The sequence below is a fragment of the Aulonocara stuartgranti genome, assembly GCF_965226115.1.
Source record: "Aulonocara stuartgranti genome assembly, chromosome: 4".
Classification (NCBI taxonomy): Eukaryota; Metazoa; Chordata; class Actinopteri; order Cichliformes; family Cichlidae; genus Aulonocara; species Aulonocara stuartgranti.
This window is the reverse complement of record NC_138942.1, coordinates 10,821,089-10,840,828: the sequence shown is the minus strand read 5'-3', so window position 1 is coordinate 10,840,828 and position 19,740 is coordinate 10,821,089. Positions and strand designations below refer to the sequence as shown.

General features: G+C 40.6%; 1 protein-coding gene across 3 annotated transcripts in view; it reads left to right on the top strand.

The window, feature by feature from the left end:
• The first annotated feature begins 6,601 nt into the window (after positions 1-6,601).
• Positions 6,602-19,740, top strand: part of rhbdf1a (rhomboid 5 homolog 1a) — a 29,201-nt gene continuing 16,062 nt past the window's right edge. For 2 of the 3 annotated variants that reach the window (XM_082529422.1, XM_082529421.1), the window contains exon 1: positions 6,602-7,083. The gene's annotated coding sequence lies outside the window, so the exon portion shown is untranslated. The remainder of the gene's footprint in view (positions 7,084-19,740) is intronic. The other variant, XM_082529423.1, reaches the window with a different exon arrangement.

Genomic DNA, 19,740 nt, shown 5'->3' with positions numbered 1-19,740 from the left:
CATTTGGTCACAGATTCTGTGTGGCATTGCACAAAAATAGATGACTGGGACAAATTTGCATGGGTAGTCATTGGGTATCATATTCTGTACTTTCTCTTGTCTCCTTTTTGTGCTGATCAAGCAATAATTTAATCTTGAACCTCTTGAGGTTTGATTTCCAGGTTTCCTCAAGAAGCAACACTGTGATCACCGTGTTCATCCAAGGGCTGCGCTTCTAATGGAAACCTCAAGTAACTTATTGAGCCAGAATACATTCCAGACAGAAACCTGCTGAGCATGTTCAGTAGAAGTCTCCTGGAATGGCTTGTTGACTTTGTCATGGCTGGTGGGCCAGAGAACACCATTGTTTGCTGTGACTGTGTTGCTACTGCCCGTCAGCAGTGCTTGTGCGGTTTGGGCTGAGCAGCTTTCATTGTTGCTGCCACTGATAACCATAGCAGCCACATTCTGGATCACTGTCAATTCCAGCAGCCACCTCAGCGATCGTGACGCTGAGCAGGAACACCAGAGACTCCGCTGTGTGTGCAGATGGACGAGCAGAATGCCGCCGGAACGAAATGGCTTACTACACGATGACTCCGAGAATTCTATGAAAAAAAGCAATTGATCTTTTGGGTTTCATGTGCAGTATTCAGTGTGTTTGTGTTTAATTAAGGGAATGGTAAACTTATTTTAAAGTGACACTCACTGGACTCTTTACACCTTTTTTAGTACTGGGTTAACTCTCTCATGGTTTCAGATCTGCCTCAGTTTGTAGTGGCACAGATTCAACAAAGTGCTGGAATCATTCCTCCAAGATTTTGGTTTAGCAACTTTGTGATGTTATTACAGATTTGGTGCGAATTTTTCGGCTGCGCATTCATGATGCAAATTTCCTATTCCACTATATTCCAAAGGTGCTTTATTGGATTGAAACCTGGTGACTGTGGAGACGTGTGGAGTGAAGGGAACTCGCTGTCATGTTCAAGATGAGATGATTTGAGCTTTGTGACACAGCTTGTTGTCATGCTGAAAGATGTGTATACTGTGGTCACAAGGGAGGGACATGGTTAGCTGTAATATTTAGGTAGGCTGCTTTAACACCATTACACCATTACCAGCAGCAGCCTGAACTGTTGATACAGTGCAGGGTGAATACATTTCATGCTTGTTTACACCAAATTCTGACTTTCTGATTTTCTGTGACATCCAAATGTCACAGAAAAATTGAGACTCATCAGATCAGAAACCTGGTCCTATTTTTAGCTGACAGGAGTGACCTCCCTGTGTTGTCGTCCTTTGCTGTTGCTTATCCATTTCATGAGTTGATATTCTGTGAATTTAGAGATGCTCTTCTGCATACCTTGGTTGAAACAAGTGGTTATTTTAAAAAAAATTAAATCCAGTAGAATTTTGTGCAGGAAAATCCTAGTAGATCACCAGGTCCTGTTTGGCACCAACAGCCATCCCACATTGGAAGTCACTTTAATCAAATTTCTTCCCCATTCTGATGCTCTACCCTTTAACTTCACCAGGTTGTCACGACCATATCTACATGCCTAAATGCATCGAGTTGCTGCCATGTGATTGACAGATCAGGTATCTGCATAACATTGCAGCCAAATATGTATACCTAATAAAATGGTCTGTGGGTGTATGCAATAGCAGTTTGGCATTACTACATTTAGTTTATAACTATCTCTATAAACACATTACATCAAATGGATGTCTAAAAAAACTAGCCTCCTAAATTTATATCTCTATTTTTGAGTAACGTTTATACGATATCTTAGGTATGAATGTCAGTAGCACCATTGCGAAACTCAGACCATTACATAGTTTAATTAAAATAATTTCCCTAAAAAACTGTTACACTTTTAAAGAAAATTCCAAAATATAGTTTGAAGTAGTAATAAAAATATTTAAAAATATTAAAAATAATACTTTCTGTCATCGGTGTGGTAATAATGGGGCGATCGTGGCTCAAGACTTGGGAGTTCACCTTGTAATCAGAAGGTTGCCGGGTCGAGCCCCAGCTTGGACAGTCTCGGTCGTTGTGTCCTTGGGCAAGACACTTCACCCGTTGCCTACTGGTGGTGGTCAGAGGGCCCAGTGGCACCAGTGTCCGGCAGCCTCGCCTCTGTCAGTGCGCCCCAGGGTGGCTGTGGCTACAATGTAGCTTAGCATCACCAGTGTGTGAATGGGAGGATGACATGTTGTGTAAAGCACTTTGGGGTCCTTAGGTACTAGTAAAGCGCTATACAAATACAGGCCATTTACCATAATGTGGACGGACAGAATCTCGTGCATTGTAATTTTTATATGTTATACTATATTGTACTATTGCATGATGATTGTTATTCTTTTAGATTTTTTATTACTATTTATATATTTTTTTTATACATTTAACTTGAACATCGGCAGAGCTGCAAACCAAATTGTGTCACACTGCATAATATATGAATGAAAATAAAGACATATTCTATCTATATTAAGTATCCGTTTGAGACGTAACACCATGTCGCTATTATATGACAGTCATGATTTAAAAAGAGACAGCCATGATGTTGGTTGGTGTAAATAAACACAAGCAACTATTACTGGCATTGCTGAGATTACGTCTGGTCTTGGTCTGTGTTTAAATTTGTATTGCCTGCATGATATAATCGACATCTAAGCACCATAAAAAGCCAGAAATCAATTTGAAAGAGATTTTAGTACTTAGCGCTGCTCATTCCATTTCACAGTGTGTTAGTCTAAGTTAGTTTTCAGAGAGCCTTTTAACCAAGGTTATTAAAAAAATGTGGACATTGTGCATTTTTAATGGACCTCTTAACATCATTTCTCTTCTTCAGAACAAGCTTTATGTTAATAGATAAAGGTTCACTATAAAGAAAATAATTCCAATAGAACATTTAATTTCATTAATTTACATGATAAATTAACCTTCTTTTCCAGAGCAATAACATACATGACTGGAGGGTATTCTTTCTTACTAGTACTACAAGAGTCATTAGGTGGTAGGTAGTATTTGCATCCTCAGTGTGTGATGGGATTAATTATTAATTGCCAGCAATTAATGATTCATGCACCTCCTGTCTTGTTTGCTGCAGAGGTGTGGCGTGTGTGTGTGCTGTACAGGTGGCTGAGGTCTCATCAGGAGATGGAAGCAAGAGGATCACGTCATCTGAGACCCAGTTCATACACCTTGCACAACAAAGAAACGTTTATAAAGAAACAGGTTTGTCTCTTTCCACATCTCTGAACTCACATGTGGAGTTTTAAACATAACCACTGCGGCTTAAATAGGCTTAACCACAGGTTAGCTAATCACTGTAAATAGTTCAAAGGTTCTCTTTGTTTATCTAAATCACGCATAAGATGTTGTCAGTTTTTCCCAAAATTCCCACAGAGACATTCAACAGGTAGAGCTCATTATTTGTATGACTCAACATAATAACATGAGAGCCTATGACAGTTTGAAGACCTTTTTTTTTTCAAAACTTTGAGCTGTTTGGTTATTGATTGAACCTACCTGACCTTTCTCTGCCCTACTCTGATAAAACTTTCCTCGTCTCGGCTCACACCTGTAGCCCTCAGAGGGAACAGTTGTTGAGTCAGGCTGAGGGCAGGAAGACTGCCTGGAAGATTACCGGTCTTATCACAGAAACAAGTGAACATAAATGTAGCCGACATGACCACAAAGTGAAAGCCTATCTGTCTGAGTTATTCCACAGCCTCTTTCTACTTCTGTATTTTGTGCAGTCATGTGGTCTTTTAGTGAATGAATGCTTGCAAAGCACTTTAACTCATTTAACTTACCTTTCCTGATCTTTTGCTTGTTGGATTGCTGCTACTAAAAGCAAGCGTCATGTGAAGTGATTTCTTAGATGTCACTGATGCTGGCAGATGGGCTTTTTCCATCAAATGAAAATTAATTTAAAAAAATCATTTACAAAGTTGCATGATTGGAAACTGTATTTTGCCTCTTTTGAGAACATAAAGCATGTCACCCATGTACAAGCAAAACACTCCCTGTAGTGCTACGAATGATGGTCTCTGCTCTGCTTTTCCACTCGGCTGAAGACAGAGGAAGCTGTTTATGGACCGTCTGACAATGTCCTTTTGGTTAAACATGATCCTCACGCTTACCCCTTTTATCTGTGTCTGATTGATGGGTCTACAGGGGGGTTTGAGTGCTCTTACAGATCCTGTGCTGCTTCCTAATTGCTGCTTCTGACCTAGCTTCAACCCTCCTTGGTCCTAGGGGAAACTTCACCATTAATTACTGTGACTTCATGGTATATCAGTCAGGGTGTCCTGAGGGGCCTCTCAACCACCCTTTTACAGTCAAGTACATGTAGAAGACCCACTGAAGTCTGATAAACTCATTCCTGTGGTGGGAATACAATCTTTTGCCTAATTTAGGAGGACGTTTCTGAATGAGCTTGATTTGATGTGTGGCTCTCAGTCACGCCGGCAAAGACGAGACCCCCGGGTGCAAGACGAAGTGGAAGGTTGAGGTGAGAGTAAACTAGCTTTTTATACTTTTAACCATATACTGTGCAGTAATAGCTGTGAGACCAATGTGTTTGAAAACTGCTGTGGTTCATCACTGTGTTTGAACGTATTTAATTCAGTGTTAATGCAGAGATTGGTTAAAAAAATAGCGTGATCCTTGTATCAGATTTCTCATAAATGAGAAGAAACATGGAGGCGATGTTACAAAATTTGAAAACCACACTCATATTTCCTGTACCCGGAAATGTGAATACTGATTTCCTGACAAATCTAAAATTAGTTAAAGGAGCTGGCTGACTGTCAAATACTTTTTTCCCAAAACTGAAAAAAAGCATTTATTTGTTGCCTCTAGATCTCTAGGGGATCCTGTTGAATGTAAAAACCTCTTGTTCTCATAATCCAGACAAGTAATCTACTCTGTCAGCATAAAATGGGGCCATATTATGTCTTCCATTATTTTAACAGCAGAAAGGCAACGATACCCATATTCAGTGGAGAGTGTCTTAATAAAGAAGCAGATCAAAGCAGCTATGAAAGAGACTTTTTCCAGGAACCTGAGATGCTTGTGCCCTGAAACCTCATCTGAGGGAAGGCTCTGAGCTTGGTGCCCCTTGTCAGCACCTCAGAAACTTTCTGCTTCCTAACATCCATCTCTGCTCTAGAGAAAATTCCCAGGTGAATCTGAGCTTTCACTGAAACCAGGATGGAATGCGCTGTAGTGGTCTTTTCATCAGATGGAGCAACAGTGTGTATTAACGGTTGCCTGAATGAGGAGCCTCAGTCACTCAAATTAAATCTCTGAGTTTGCAGCGTAAAGGAAAGTCTGTCTATCTATCTATGGTAGCATAATTTGCTGTTTGAGTTGGATTGCTGTCTTATATTAGGAACCGTTGACATCTCCATTGCTAATTCCCCCTTCTTTCTTGCTTTTGAGTTAAGAAACCTCTTGAGTTTAGTCAGCCACATCAGCAGACCCAACCTCAGAGTCTTATGACAGCGATGCAATACTGAGCCTGTGGATGCTCATCGAGTTGATAAAAAAAAGAAGTACTGTTTATGTAATTGATTCTTTGCTGCCTCTGTAATGAAGCAGGAGTGTATCATTTCACTAAAATATACACAGGGGAGCAGAGGGTGGAGGCTTTGATAATCATAGAAAGCATGTGGTGTTATGATCATCATGTGGCAACAAGCATGGTTTTGTCTAAAAATTGACCAATAAGCTGAAGAATTAGGTTTTTGTGATACATGTTTCATATTCTTTTGACTTGTTTGCCTTAGATGAATATAAATAAATACTGTTGTTAGAACTACATAAATATGAGCGCTTTGATGACCACTATAATAATCCTGAATGCATACTGTTTTATAGACATATCGAGTTGCATTTTGACGTAGAATTCACTTCAATTCTCTATGTGTGCGGGCCAGTTTAGCCACCAGTACCTTACAGTTATTTGGTAGGAAAATGTCTTACCCTGTATTCAAAGTCCATAACCTCAAATGAATTCAAACAGGTCCCTGTGCTGTAACAGCTTGAGCCCAAGTAGCTCGTCTTTAGTCTGTGGGAGCAGTTCTTCACATGCATAGTGCAATCAATCATTTACTGGATGAAGATATTCGTGTAAACACTTGAAATTTTAATATAATCACTTCATTGCTGGGATTTTGTGTGCGTGTGTTTGTATAATGCCTTAAAAAGCCAAAGTTATGTATCTTAGCTGATAAAGATTCAAAATACTATGATATGTGCTGTTAAATCCTGAAGGTTAATTCGTGTAATTATCAAAAACTATTAATACGAGCTGTGATTTTTTTTTTTTTAAAAACTCACTGTGGTTTATTGCAGACGTGTTTAACTACAGTCTGTGTGGGTTTTCCTTCATTCACTCCACTGGGACACATCAATATAACTGATATGAAAGCATTATTATTGTTTAATTGGCCACAGCCATTTACCGTGAAATTTAATGCCTCTCATAACTATAACAGTCATGGTCCCCCCGTCTCACTGTAGATGAGGGTTAAAGGTTTCAGTCACTGGACCCCACTGTGGCTGAGGATATCGCTTAGTCACCCCGTCTGGAGAAGAAGCAGCGCCTCCCTGTGTACACACCGATTGGTTGGTGATCTTGACGGGCTCGCCTTCTCTACAGACCGTCTTCAGCCCAGGGCGGGGCTGATTCTCTACCAAACTGAATTGCTACAACCGCCAGGAGGAAACTTACCCCGGGTCGATCCATGGAGCAGTGTGGGAATGCTCCGTCTGTAGCAGAGAACCGGACGGCAGCCTCATTTCGACTTAATCATCCTGGACTGCCTCAGCTGCTCTTGGGATCGAGAGTGACCGGATTGAATACTACAGCACTGGGATTGGCTTAAAAAAATAAAATAAAACAAAATAACAGAAAAAAAGAAAGAAAACCCATCTGCGGGGTGAGAAAAGAAGCGCGTTAATCGCCGCACCGCTGTCAGGATGATGTGACAAATCATTTATCTGCTGCCCGTGGAAAAATCAGTGGAATCGGATTTTTTCTCTTCTTCTTCCACTGCTGGAAATCAACTGAACCGGTTGTTATAAGGGTAAGTTGAGACATTATATCGTGGCACTCTCGTGTGGTCGCCCTTACGGAAGGCAGGACTCAGAGGAAGCGCTCACGCGTCGTGACCGCGGTGGAAACGAGCTCAATCCGGTCGATTGAATTACTGGTCAGTTAATTGATCCACAGAGGAACTCTTCAGACTCGGGTTGGCTGTAGTAAACATGGCATCGGTTAGGTTACGGAGTGCTTTGCCATTTTGCACTCATTGTGAAGTTTTCATAGAGAAAGTGGGCTATTTAAAGTGCTCCAACAGCAGCCAATAATTGGTCTATATTTTTGCCCAATCACCTGCTTAACAAGTGTGATACAGCCTAACCTACATAGTAAAAGAGGCGTTGAAGTGGAATTAATGGGGTGTGAAATGAGCTTGAAGTCTGGAAAGGTGAATTACTTTTATTTTTGTACTTGAACTCCTCAAATTCAGGATATATTACTCTCGTTAGACTCATATGAGCCAAAGGCGAGGTGGTTTCCATTTCAACATCTGGTTAGATTATCTAATCTGGCTGTAGGCTCATCACTGGGAGAAAGCCCCAGCCTCATCTGAATTATAGATGTAGCATAAATGTTTTGTGGATAATCATGCAACACAGCACACATCGAATCCCACCTGACCTTATCTTTGTCATTCTCCTCCCATATCACCCTTTCTTCCTCTTGCTCATCATCATAAACTGGGTGCACATAAATGGTACATAATTCATGGGTAAAGGGTGCGAGGAAAGAGTAGCAAACAGTATTTTCTTTCCACCCCCCAGTCTCAGCCTCTGTGCACCCTGAAAGTATTATTTTGTCTTTGGATGTTTGTTTTCTGTTGAATTGCTGCTTTTGTGATGCACAGACACACTGTGACTCAGTGTGACTCAAGAGAAGGGCACACGTTTCTCAAAATCATACCCATGGAGCAGACACTTAAATGTCTCGATTTGACTCATCAGCGGTCCGGAGCTCTGCCAGGATGGCAGCGCAAGCAGCGCAAACTTATTAACAAACTGCACTCTTATTGACATCCACAAAGGGTATGTGCACCTCTGTCATACAGTACCTGGGCAGACTGAAGTGAAACCATAGACATACTGTATTAGAAACTGCTGAGTTATTTTGGCAGACAGGACATAGGAGCACATGGCCTGGTTTGTGTGCCCAGTGTTCCTGATCACATGGAGCAGGAGGGGGGGGATCATATCTCTGGGTGATGTAATCACACTAATAAAGCAACCTCCCGATGTGTGATAGTGGCACTCATTCCTATCCTCTGTGTCTGCTCCAACTGGACCCTGGAGAGAATATTCCCAGTGTGTCTGTGTTTGTGTGTTTGTATGTCCATGTGATACTTGGAAGGAGCTGGGAGTAGCTGTGGTGAGGCCGGTCGACCATTCAGTCTGGCTTTTGTTGACCAACTGCTATGTGAGTTTTGCAGAGGGCTGCTTAGGGGGCCACGGTGTAGTCATGCCTACATGACTCACAGTATGTTATCTGTCTATCAGCCTAGCCAAGTGTACAATCCTGTATAACTGCTTCATGGTGTTCAAAACTGTTTCGGGGCAGGATTTTACACTCAGTGATTGATATTATCAGCCTTCATTCACTGCCATTTTCAGTAGATATCTTTCCCTGTGTATCTCAAAGCATAACAACAGCAACTTGGCAATGTTTTTATGTGTGACCTATAATCACTTCAAGATGCTGTATCTACATTTAGGACACACTTATCTGGCCTACAGCGGGCTCACTTTGATGCGCTTTCAATGGGCTGATGCAGTTTTCAGTAAGACTACAAACAAGCTGGAGATTTCCTGAAAGCCCCCCTCTGAACTCTAAAATCTGCCTGTTCTCGAACTTTGAGTGTACTCTCTGTGATTGTGGGTCATTTTCAGTCTGGATTGCGCTTTCTCCGAGTCCAAATGAAATGAGCGTCACTGGGCTGAACAGTTCCATGTGTGCAGAGCACATGCTTCTCAAAATAACCTCAGGCTGTTTCACCAGCACACACATCTGTATCACGAGTCAGAAAGTGGCTCACTTCACAATCCTGTTAATTCCTAACCTGCTACAAAATAGCTCTGCTGATTTGCTTAATTAATGTTTAAATAGCAAGATAGTGCACACTGTAGAGGCTGCTAGGTTAAATCTGTTCATATATGCACATATTTATGCACATGTTCTGATTGCAAGAAAAATGTCCCTTTAGGGCCTTTTCAGGATACTTTTGCAGGGAACAGTGCCTACTCTGTAGAAGATACCTCTGAGCAGCCCTAAAAAGCTGGGGGGCATAGCCAGATGCAGCTAAAGATGTTGCTAAATAATTTTACTAAATAAAAGGCTTAAAGCAGCAATAAGAAGCAATTACTGCCTCTACCTAGCACCTGTCCAGAGTTTCTGCAGTGGAAGCCCAGCTGTTTATTAGTGTGTTTATTAGAAAGCATTGCATGCTATTATTATTATCCCAAAATATTGTCACTTCTAAATTTTAAGATAATGTAATACTTATGCTTTTCATGTAAAACTTTCACATGTTAAAATTCTGTTAAAACGCAGAGAGGATTTAGATTTTGCTTAAGCTACCTTTAAAGCAGTGATATTCATCCTGGTTATTCTATATCTTCTGTTTTTCTAAATCAGAAAAATATATTAAAACCCAAGTTTAAAACACTCGGCAGGATGTATGACCTCACAGGTTTGGTATCCTTTCTTAAACTCTCTTCTACAAAATTCAAAGAGATTTGTAATGCTCGACCTCCCTACCAGCGTATGGAGTTAAAGATGTATTGTAGTGTCATAAAAGATTGATGTCTAACCGTTGTGCAGCTGAAACACACATTTTTGTCTGAGACTTTTATATACCTGTCATCTCAGGAAGCGTCTGCTTTGTGCGAAAGCTGCAACAGTTTTGTCTGCTTGCCCGGTGTATGAATCAGGGGCACGGCAGCATTACCTAGAGAAGTCAAACATGTTAACCAACTTGTTCTGCTGCTTTCCAAACAATGCATGTGCATTCCCGTTAAATATATTGGTTACAACTGCTACCACAACCGCACATTAGCTTAAAAGCATGTCAGGTCTGCTTGCTAGTGAGAGAGCTCACAGGCAATGTTTGATGTCTCCCTCCCTGGCGCTTGCTCAGCTCGTACCTTTTTGACTTTGATGTGGTTTTAACTAAGTTGTCAAAAAGAAGCACTGAGTTTTCTCTCCCTCCCCCCCTCCTTGCATGTCAAATCATGTGATATTTGTGGGAGAAAACTGCCTCTAGAGTATGCTTTAGAGCATGGAATGTAAGCTGATACATCCAGCCTTGTTTTCAGAGCAATAAACAGAATATAACATGTATTAGTAGTGGTGCACAAAATGTAATTATATAGGAAGTGCAGTGTTTGTATGAATCCGCATCCAATGGCTGCTGTTTGTTTGGAATTACATTACACCAGGTACAGTAATAGACAGTGTCCGAGTTCTTCCCCCGTTTATGACTTGATGCGTGAGTCACAGGCGCTGCTGTCCCCTTCCCATGATACCTCATTGGTTTTGTGATGCAGTGGCAGCCATGACGATGAAGTTAGTTGTGATGTAATGCTGCATGCAGCAGCGGCAGTGCTATTTCAGGTCTACCTCTAAGCCTTCAGGGCTTCCATTTGCCAGAATGCCAGCCTGCCCTTCTCTCAGTCAGCACCTCGTCTGTCATGAGCATGACAGCCATACATGAACTGGTATTCACAGAATTTACTAGAAACCTCAGGTGTACTGCTTTGGAAAAAAGCTGTAAATTAAAAACGTGTCGCCGGAGTTGTTTTCAGAGTTACTTGGCTGAACTCAACATAACAGAGACGAAAACTTTAAATGTCAGATTGATAGTTACAGGGTGTTTTTTTGGCTTCCTAGCTTGTGTTATCACTGACACGGCGTCTGAGGCTGGTTAACCTCAGGGCAAAGCTCACTTCCAGGGCGGTGGGAATGGTTTGCTCTTTCTCCCAGAAGGCCAGTGCTTGGAGACAAGCAGCAATGGCTCCTTGGCCTTTAATCTTCCTCTTAAGAGTGTGAAGAGCTCGTAAAGGGTGTGTCTGTGTATAAACCAATAAATATGCAGTATTTACCTGATGTCTCGAGACATCGTATGTTGCAACTGGGAAGTTTCCCTGGCTGAAATCTGTTGACTATTTAAAAGCTTACACAGGGTTCAGTTACTGCAGTGCAACGTGATAGTGAACTTGTGGGAAACCAACCAATAAAGTTGCTCCTTGTTGGAAATGATGAATGCTTTTATTGTCTCAACCAGTTTGTTTGTCACTGGTTACAAAATGTAGTTTTTGTGAACACACTTTTCTTATTGTCAGTTTGCACCGTTCGCTCCTTATGCAGTTCTTTTTTTTGGACAGAAACCTTAGTTGTCAATTTTGGGTCATTCAAACGGACACTGGAAAAAACTATGATTAGATTAATGTGCTCTACAAAGCCACCGCAGGTGGGGTGTTGACAGCCAAGAGAAAAATATGAATTGAAACGAAGTTGAATGAACATAATAGCTTTACAGAAGCTAAACAAATAAAGGCAGGTTGGATCCTTTGGTAATGTTAATGATTGATAAAATCTTGTAAGGTGTTTTGCACGTGAACTTTTTTTTTTTGGCTTCTGAAGTAGGGCCTTCTGGATAAGATTTGAGAAACCTGTGGGTTAACCAAACCAAAATATAATCCCTTTGTCACCACGATAGAATGATCCAGAAACTAAAATCAAACAGATTGTTAGATAGCTAACTAACGTTTGCTAAAGGCCATATATTGCCTTATTGATACATCCAGATTGAAAATACATTAAACTGCTTTCATCCTCCAGCAGCAGGAAGGATTCACCACAAGATAATGTCCAATTTCTTTTGCTTCCTTTTTCCGCTAATTGAAATACTGCAATTTAGAAGTTAGAAATGGATGTGTACAGTGTTTTAGGTAACTAAAATAACCTAATTAGGGCTACAAAACACATTTCAAACACATCAGCCGTGAGGACGGTTGATTCATAATGCAGCTGGGATGTCATGACTGTGAGTCAGCAGCATGACATGGGTATTCTAATACATATTCTTAACGTATTACATCTTGCATATGAGAAATACACCCACGAATTTTGGCCTAAATTTAAATGTAATACCGAAACTAGTAAAAACTAAACAAAGACATTTTTTAACAGTAAAAACTGAAATGAAACAGGAAATTAAGTGAAAGCGAACTGGATCGGAAACAAAAATTTCAATCAATGAATATCTCATACAAATGTCCAATATCTACTTGTGTATTGATTAGGGCATAATGCCAAAGAGGCAGGTACGCTCCAGTTTAACAATGTAAACTCTTTAGTTGCTCAGAAAAGGATTGCTCTTTAATAAATAATAACTTTTCCTTTTTTTTGAATGAAGTCTCTTCGCAGAAGCTTTAAAATTACATCCCCCTTTTTAGTTGTTGTTAGTCCACATTGCTGCAAAGACTGCAGGACTGCATAGTGTCTGTTTACTTTTCCCCAGCTTTTTGTCAGGCCAGAGGGTCGGCCTGACTAGGAACACCCTGACTGATATAGTATCTCAGCACTATTACAGCAGCAATGAGAGTGCTGTTTTAAATAGGAAGCCTTCCCCCGGCCCACTCCCCTCCTAACCCTCTATCTTTGGCACAGCTGGTTGTCATACCCAGAGGCTCTGAATCCTCATTGTGCACCAGACTGCTAAACCCAAGTTCCCTGAATTGATTTGCACGCACACAGTTATATCTGGACAGTTTCAGCGCAGTCCCACCAACATCACATACCATGCACCAAACTCACTCCAGCAGCTTTCCCAGAAATGAGGGTGTGTTTTGGACTCCCGTGACTTGTCTTTTTACTGCCTTTTTTCGGAAGAGGTGGATCACAGTCGGTGGAAATGCTCTTTTCTTTGGAATGAGACTGAACCCTTGAAAGACCAACGCTGAGTAGTGTCCAAAATGTGCCAGTCATGCATCTCTTTAAATATTAAATATAGATGTTTAATACAAACAGATTTTAAGTAACTGCTTGGAAGATTTTGTGTGTTTTGTGAATAATGTGGCTTTAACCCAGGCATAATTTGCACATTTAAAAGTACCTGATTCTGTAACTCTTAACTTTCCCTTTCTCCTTCCTCTGCTTCTTGTTACACCGGTGCCAACTTTTCCTCCCATTTGCCAGCCGACAGAGCTTGTAAATTTAGTGTGCCAAGGAAAATGATGTAAAGCCTGTCTTTTATGGTTCCCAGCTGATCACGCCCAGTTATAGTGAAAGGCATCAGTCTGCAAGCCTAATATGTGGTGAAGCATATTCGCTTAGAAAAAGGCAAAAACAAACATTAACAATTATGCAAAAAAAGAAGTTTTTTTTTCTTGAACCGACCCGAGTTTGTGCCCTCTCGTTTTATTTTCAGTTCTCTCATCTTTTCCCACTTAGACATTCTGTCTCCTGTCTCTGCCTCGTTTCCTGACGGTTTGTCACTTCTCCATCACAGTAGTTGTCTTGGTTTTCAGACCACAAACAAAACTTGGAGCCGTCCTTATGTGCGTGCTCTCTGACCTGGAGGGAAAAACTGATTTCAGTTCCATAGACAAAGAAACTGTGTTCTCTTTAGTTACATGAAGAGTAAGGAGGCCTTCCCCTCACTGGGCCTGTGACTGTCCCATAGGACCTGCCCCAGCCTTCCCAGTTTTCCTGTGCTTTTGTCCAGAGTTTTCCATAGATCTTGTGGCCCAGCTGCACGCCTCTATTCTCGCTCTTTCCTCCCCCTTCATCCTTGCTTTTACATCTCCCTGATCACAGCTCAGAGCTCATGGGTTCACTTATGGGTGATCCCCCCTGCATTCCCCTGCGTGTTCACAAAGTAACATATTTAAGGGTCTGCACAATTAGTTGTGAAGTCATGAAATAATTACCCCTTCATTAGATGGAAAGAAAGCCAGACTTTCTGAATTAGGCTTTCACGAGAGGTAAACTGAAAACTATTACAAATGTGAAATTCTGCAGTTCAATATTTGTAGTATTCTGACAAAAGACAGAAAAAACAAAATAATGGGTCAAAATCAATGAATCTACCTTTATTTTAAAGTAATTTAGTTCAATTCAAATTCCAATTAAATGTGAAAATATTTTTAAAAAACATTATTTTCATCCTTTTCGTGAAAACTAGTCATTGAAATGCCTTAAAATGACACCACCTAATAATAGCTTTGACACATAGTCACCTGACTTTCTTTGTTCCTCAGTCGTTGCTCCCCAATCTACACTCTTCACAGCCTCTGCCAAAATGCCATGTGACTCATATTGGTGTCTCAGCACAGTTGGCCTCACAGATTTCTCCTGAGTGGGTTGAATATCTCAAAGACTAGATCAGAAGCAGACTGTTTATCGTTAATTTTATTCCTTTTTCGCACAACTGTTCAAACAAATGTTGATTACGCGCGGCTGATTTGTGTGTTCCTCCCAGCAGTGAGAACTGGCTGTGAATAAGCACTTATCTGTTGGTCGGATCACTTCGCCGTCCATACGTTACGACCAACCAAACAAATACTGTTTCTCCAGCTTTTCCTTTCATCCACATATTTTCCCGTGTGACATTCGAAGGGGAGTTAAATGTGTAAGCTGTATTTGAAAAACATAGCTGTTGTATGTGAAACCGAAAAGGCTGGCTCTCTCTGCAATACACAGGCTTCTGCTGCCGTTTTCTCCAGGAAGAAATGAAATCTCATCTTTATAGAATCAAGCTTCTTCTATCAACCCAGACAGAGGCTCTATTACAAGAACGCTGAATCTGTTTTGCTGCAGAAGAATTGGTTTCATATTCCCCATAATTCAGGCCTTTTTTCAGCACCTGCATGCACAGCTTTATGCTTTCACACACATGCCTACAATCCACTGCTCCTATGTAGCTATACTGTGTATTTTCACAGCCTCCAGTGGTGATAATCAATGCAGCCAGTCAATAAGCAGTACTCTGTTTAAGGTCCGCAAATCTCTCAAAGAGGCGTTTCCTGAAATTGGATGTGAAGGTTGAGTTCATATGAGGCTTTTTAGTAATAACAGCAAGTGTGTTAAATGAAATTATTAAAGATGGAAAGAGTGAAAACCATGATTGTACCTTTGTGAGACGGTCGAGTCCATCAGTTGCTGAATAAAATTAGCAGCTGAGTAGAGGGTGACTCATATTTAAGAGAATAACTCGTCATTTAGATCTTCTGGTGTTAGACTGAGCGATGAATATCCTGTGTTTGGGATTAATAAGTGTGAGCCGTTCTTAACATTTGTTTTCCGTTTGTGTCTTTTATAAACACTTGTTGGGTTTTATCTCACATAAGCTTTTTATCTTACATCCTTGAAATGGATGCTGCTGTTTGCCTAATAACATAGATTCTCTTTAGTGTGCTCGTAGAAGAAGGCGGCTCGGTTTGCTCATTTTTGATGAAAAAATGAATACTTAATGCTTTAAGTTTTTATTCACGAGTTATTACAACTATAATCAAGGCTTAAATGATTTTGATTGTGTGTTTCTCAAAAGTTCTTCTTCATCGCTGTGCGGATTAGTTTTTCATCTACAGTGCCAGTTTCAGAATTAATTTTTTTTCTCTCCTTTATCCTTTTTTAAACTGCTCTACACAACCATCTCCACTTTGGAAGCTCAGTGTCACAGCATCTATTCTCTCCTCTGCTTGAAATCGTGCTACAGGCCGCGTGTTATCTGCTCTCTTCAACAGGCATGTTAGCTTTGATGTCACACTACACAGATCTCGCTCTGCGGCCAGAGTGGGCGGCGACCCTGACTCAAACCAGACCAATTATTTTTGGCGGATGGTGATGTTCTCTTTTACAGTGGACAGCAGTGTGGATGTGTTCCTGTGCATGTGAGCAAATGTATGTTGTTTCCGTGGTCGTGTGGACCGGACGCAGAGAACGCACCCAGTTTGCGGTGTGTTTCCTGCCTTCATTTTCACCTCGCCCCCTTCTCTGTTCTGCATTTCCTTCCTTCCAGCCCTCCTCATTAAAACTAGCAGTAACCTGACCTCTGTGGTCGTGCTCGTGGTTTCTCACAGAGGATGTGAGACAAGATGACAAAGCTAATGGCTGCCCTTTGTGAAGTATTTTTAATCATGTTGATTAGAACACAAGATAAACCTAAACACACACTGGAGGATGATGCATTACAGTTTGTTTTTAATGTTTTATATTTTTTTAAACTATTAACATAACTGTGGTCTATCCACATGTCTAACTTTTGCTATGTTTGAGTTTAGCACAGACGCTGCTACTAGCACCTGAACGTTTTTAGAAAAGACTGTTAGAAAAGGCTAAGGATGCTTGTTTAAAGCAAAACTCATAATCACATTTATTTTGGTAAACACTGAGACCTTTCAAACATGATTACCTTAACAGAAAAATATTATTTTTCTAACTTGTTTCTCATGATACATCTTGAAACCAAAAGGCTTTCCTTTTGACCAAAACCTTTTTTTCTCGTCTTGGCTCAAGCTGAACTGAAACTGCCACAGTGGTACAGCCAGACGGTTTGGGTTCAAAGGAAGGAGAGAAACCAGAGTAAACTGCGTTTATAACTAAAGAGAACGCAGCACAGCTGTTTAAGCCAAACTTGTAATAGAACATTAATTCAGATTAGTTACACAGGCTTACTGCTGACACGGTTTACTTTGAAAATGTCACAACTCTGTTTTAGTCCCATCTACAGCCTGTATATAGAAGACAGCCATTTGTTGGTGAACTCCAGCAGTGCAGCATCGAGCTTAGCGTTATCATTGTGGTAGTCTTAGTGTTTTAAATCCGGACGTGACAAGTTAGGGGTGACGGTATGGTGTGAATGAGCGAGAAACCAAGAGACACTTCAAGCTCATTTTAGCAACTAGTACTACGTGTCAGTCAGAAAGTGGGGTTGCTCTAAAGCCTCCTTTACTGCCTTATTTGACTATACAGTGTTCGCTCGTTTATCGCAGGTGTTACGTTTTAAAAATGACCCGCGATAGGTGAAATCCACGAAGTAGCAAACTTTATTTTTTACAATTATTATAGCTGTTTTAAGGCTTTAAAACCTCTCACGACACACTTTATACACTTTTCTCAAACAGGCATCGACATTTTCACACGTGTCTCTCTTGTTTAAACACTGTCAAAGTTCAAACCATTGTAGAAAAATAAGTCCAGTATTATAGAATGAAATCAAAGATTTAGGTTAGAGCAACATGAATGAATCAATGGTACAGAAGTAGAGGAAGCAAGAAGAATGAGTTGAGTAAAGTTTGACTTATCTGACCGTTTGGTTTCACTTAATGCGCCTTATAATCCTTTGACCTTGACACTGTTGTGTTTGTTGTCTTCTGCTAGCGAAGATTTATGTAAATTTGACAAGCTGAACGAATTCTGTACTGTACAGGAGACACGGCACAAGATTGATTGAAAATAAGCTACATCCGATCAGGACGCAGAACACAATCTGCTGTAAAAAAAAAAAACAAAAAAAAAAATTACACCCCCAAAAAAATCCATGAAACAGCGAGGCTGCGAAAAGTGAGCTGCGATATAGCAAGGGACCACTGTAATGGGGACATAATTTACAAAATAGATATAATATTGTATTTAGTAAGACTTATGACCAGCAACTGAGCCTATAAAGTCTTAATGAAAGTCTTTACTGGTGTCACAGATCAAGAGAGCTGGGGCTATATTCCATTTAACCAAACTTCTTTGGTTATAAGGAATCGAGAATGGAGGTTTAACTTTTCAGACCTCAAATGTTTTTTTTTCTCTCTTTCTGGTTTCATCCGTCTCATGTGGATACTCCCACTTTCCCATTGTTATGTGTTTTCCCAGCAATGGATAATTTTCTCGCTGTTGCTCAAGCATGTTGTCATATTTACTTTGCAGCCCCCAAACCCAGTTTTAGCTGCACATACGTTTCTTTCAGTAACAATTCTTCCTCATTTGTGGCCTGAGCAAAGAAATCTCTGGTATTTCTGGTTATTGCTCTTTCTACACAAGCTCCGTCCACTTCCTGTTTACACTGATACCTGCCCTGTGTACATAAACGGTTATGTGATGATTTATGATGATGAATAAATAAGTCTAGAACTGCCAAACAAACATTATAGACAAACAGCTGCGCTAAAAGGTCTGTCCAGATGAAGATGGTTTTCTATGTGCAACAGTGTTTTAGGTTGAAAATGTATTGGCGCATATACATTTAAGGTGCATACCACCTTAACGTCGCTAACTCATCTTGTGCGTCACCCTCAGTAATTATCTCAGCTGGGAATTTGCTTACTGCACCATTTCCATTGATGAAGCAATGAAGACTTCAGCCCGCTGTAGCTTTTTTGACTGTGATCGGCCTGCACAATGACCCTTGTTCAGCCCAGTCCACATCAGCCCATACAATGAAGTCTTTTGTAGGGTTGATTCAGTCTGATATCATGCTGGAAACTATTTAGATGAGGATCACATGTTGTTCGGGCACGCCGTTTCTAAGATTCTCCTCTTACTCATTCAAGGGGAGAATGTCAAACCTCCTATAGACAATAAGATGGTTGTATGTAGTCTCAGGACACACCAGGAAGAGATGGTATTCACAAAGAAGACTGACTTACTTCCCTTTGTTGTGTAAAAAGACTTCTCGTTTTTAAGCTGTTCGCTTAACATGCTGTCAAACTGTTGGAGGTTTAATGAAAATACAACCCTGTCAGAAAGTCTGATGTGCATGCTATTGATCTTCTGATTATGGCATGTAGCACAAATAGATATCTTTGACATTTACATTATTTTGATCTGGTCTAACAGCCCTTGTTTAATTTGGATGCCAAAATATTTTCATAGTTTGGAATTGCCTTTCAGATTTATGAGAATGCAATTGCCTGTAAAATTGCTCCCTGAATACCATTTGATTCATTTCATTATTACTTTATGCCATTGCCTTTCACGGCTTTTCTCAGAATATGCTGTAATGTTTAATATTCTGGCTTAATATCTAAAACATCTTCCTGAGATCAGGTCGTCTCCTCGAAGGTATCACAGCCTTGTTGAATTTCATTAAGTGCTCTCGACATGCATTTTGTGCGTACTTGCATGTGCTCTCTTATACGCCACACAGTGCAGAGTTGTACATCGGGACTTAGCTGCTGCTGAATTTTCCCACACTGTTGCAGACAGGCTGGAGCTAGAGATTCAGCGCTTTGATGATAAGCTTCTACAGCAAACAAATGCAGCAGGTTTCAGGTCTGGCAGCTGGAGTCCAAGCCTAAAACTAACTGCTTATCAACTACTTAATCCCAAAGTGGTGAAGGCCATTTCACGGTCAAATGATTCAACAGGGTGGTACCTTATCTAACTGAAGAGACAGAGACTATGCACACAACTCTCTTGTTATTATGTGAAACTCTATCTAGTTGTCTTGGCATGTGTAGTGTATATAACCCACGGTGAGGGAGTTTTTACTGTCTGCTGCTTCCTGAAGATTACAGACGCAAACAGCCCACGACTGAGACCTTATACAGATTTATCAAATGAGCTTTATTTTCCCTCCTTGTTCCACTAAAGTGAAGACAGGCCTTATCTATCTATTCTTAACAACACCGAGAATGGCGACGCTACAGCTTAA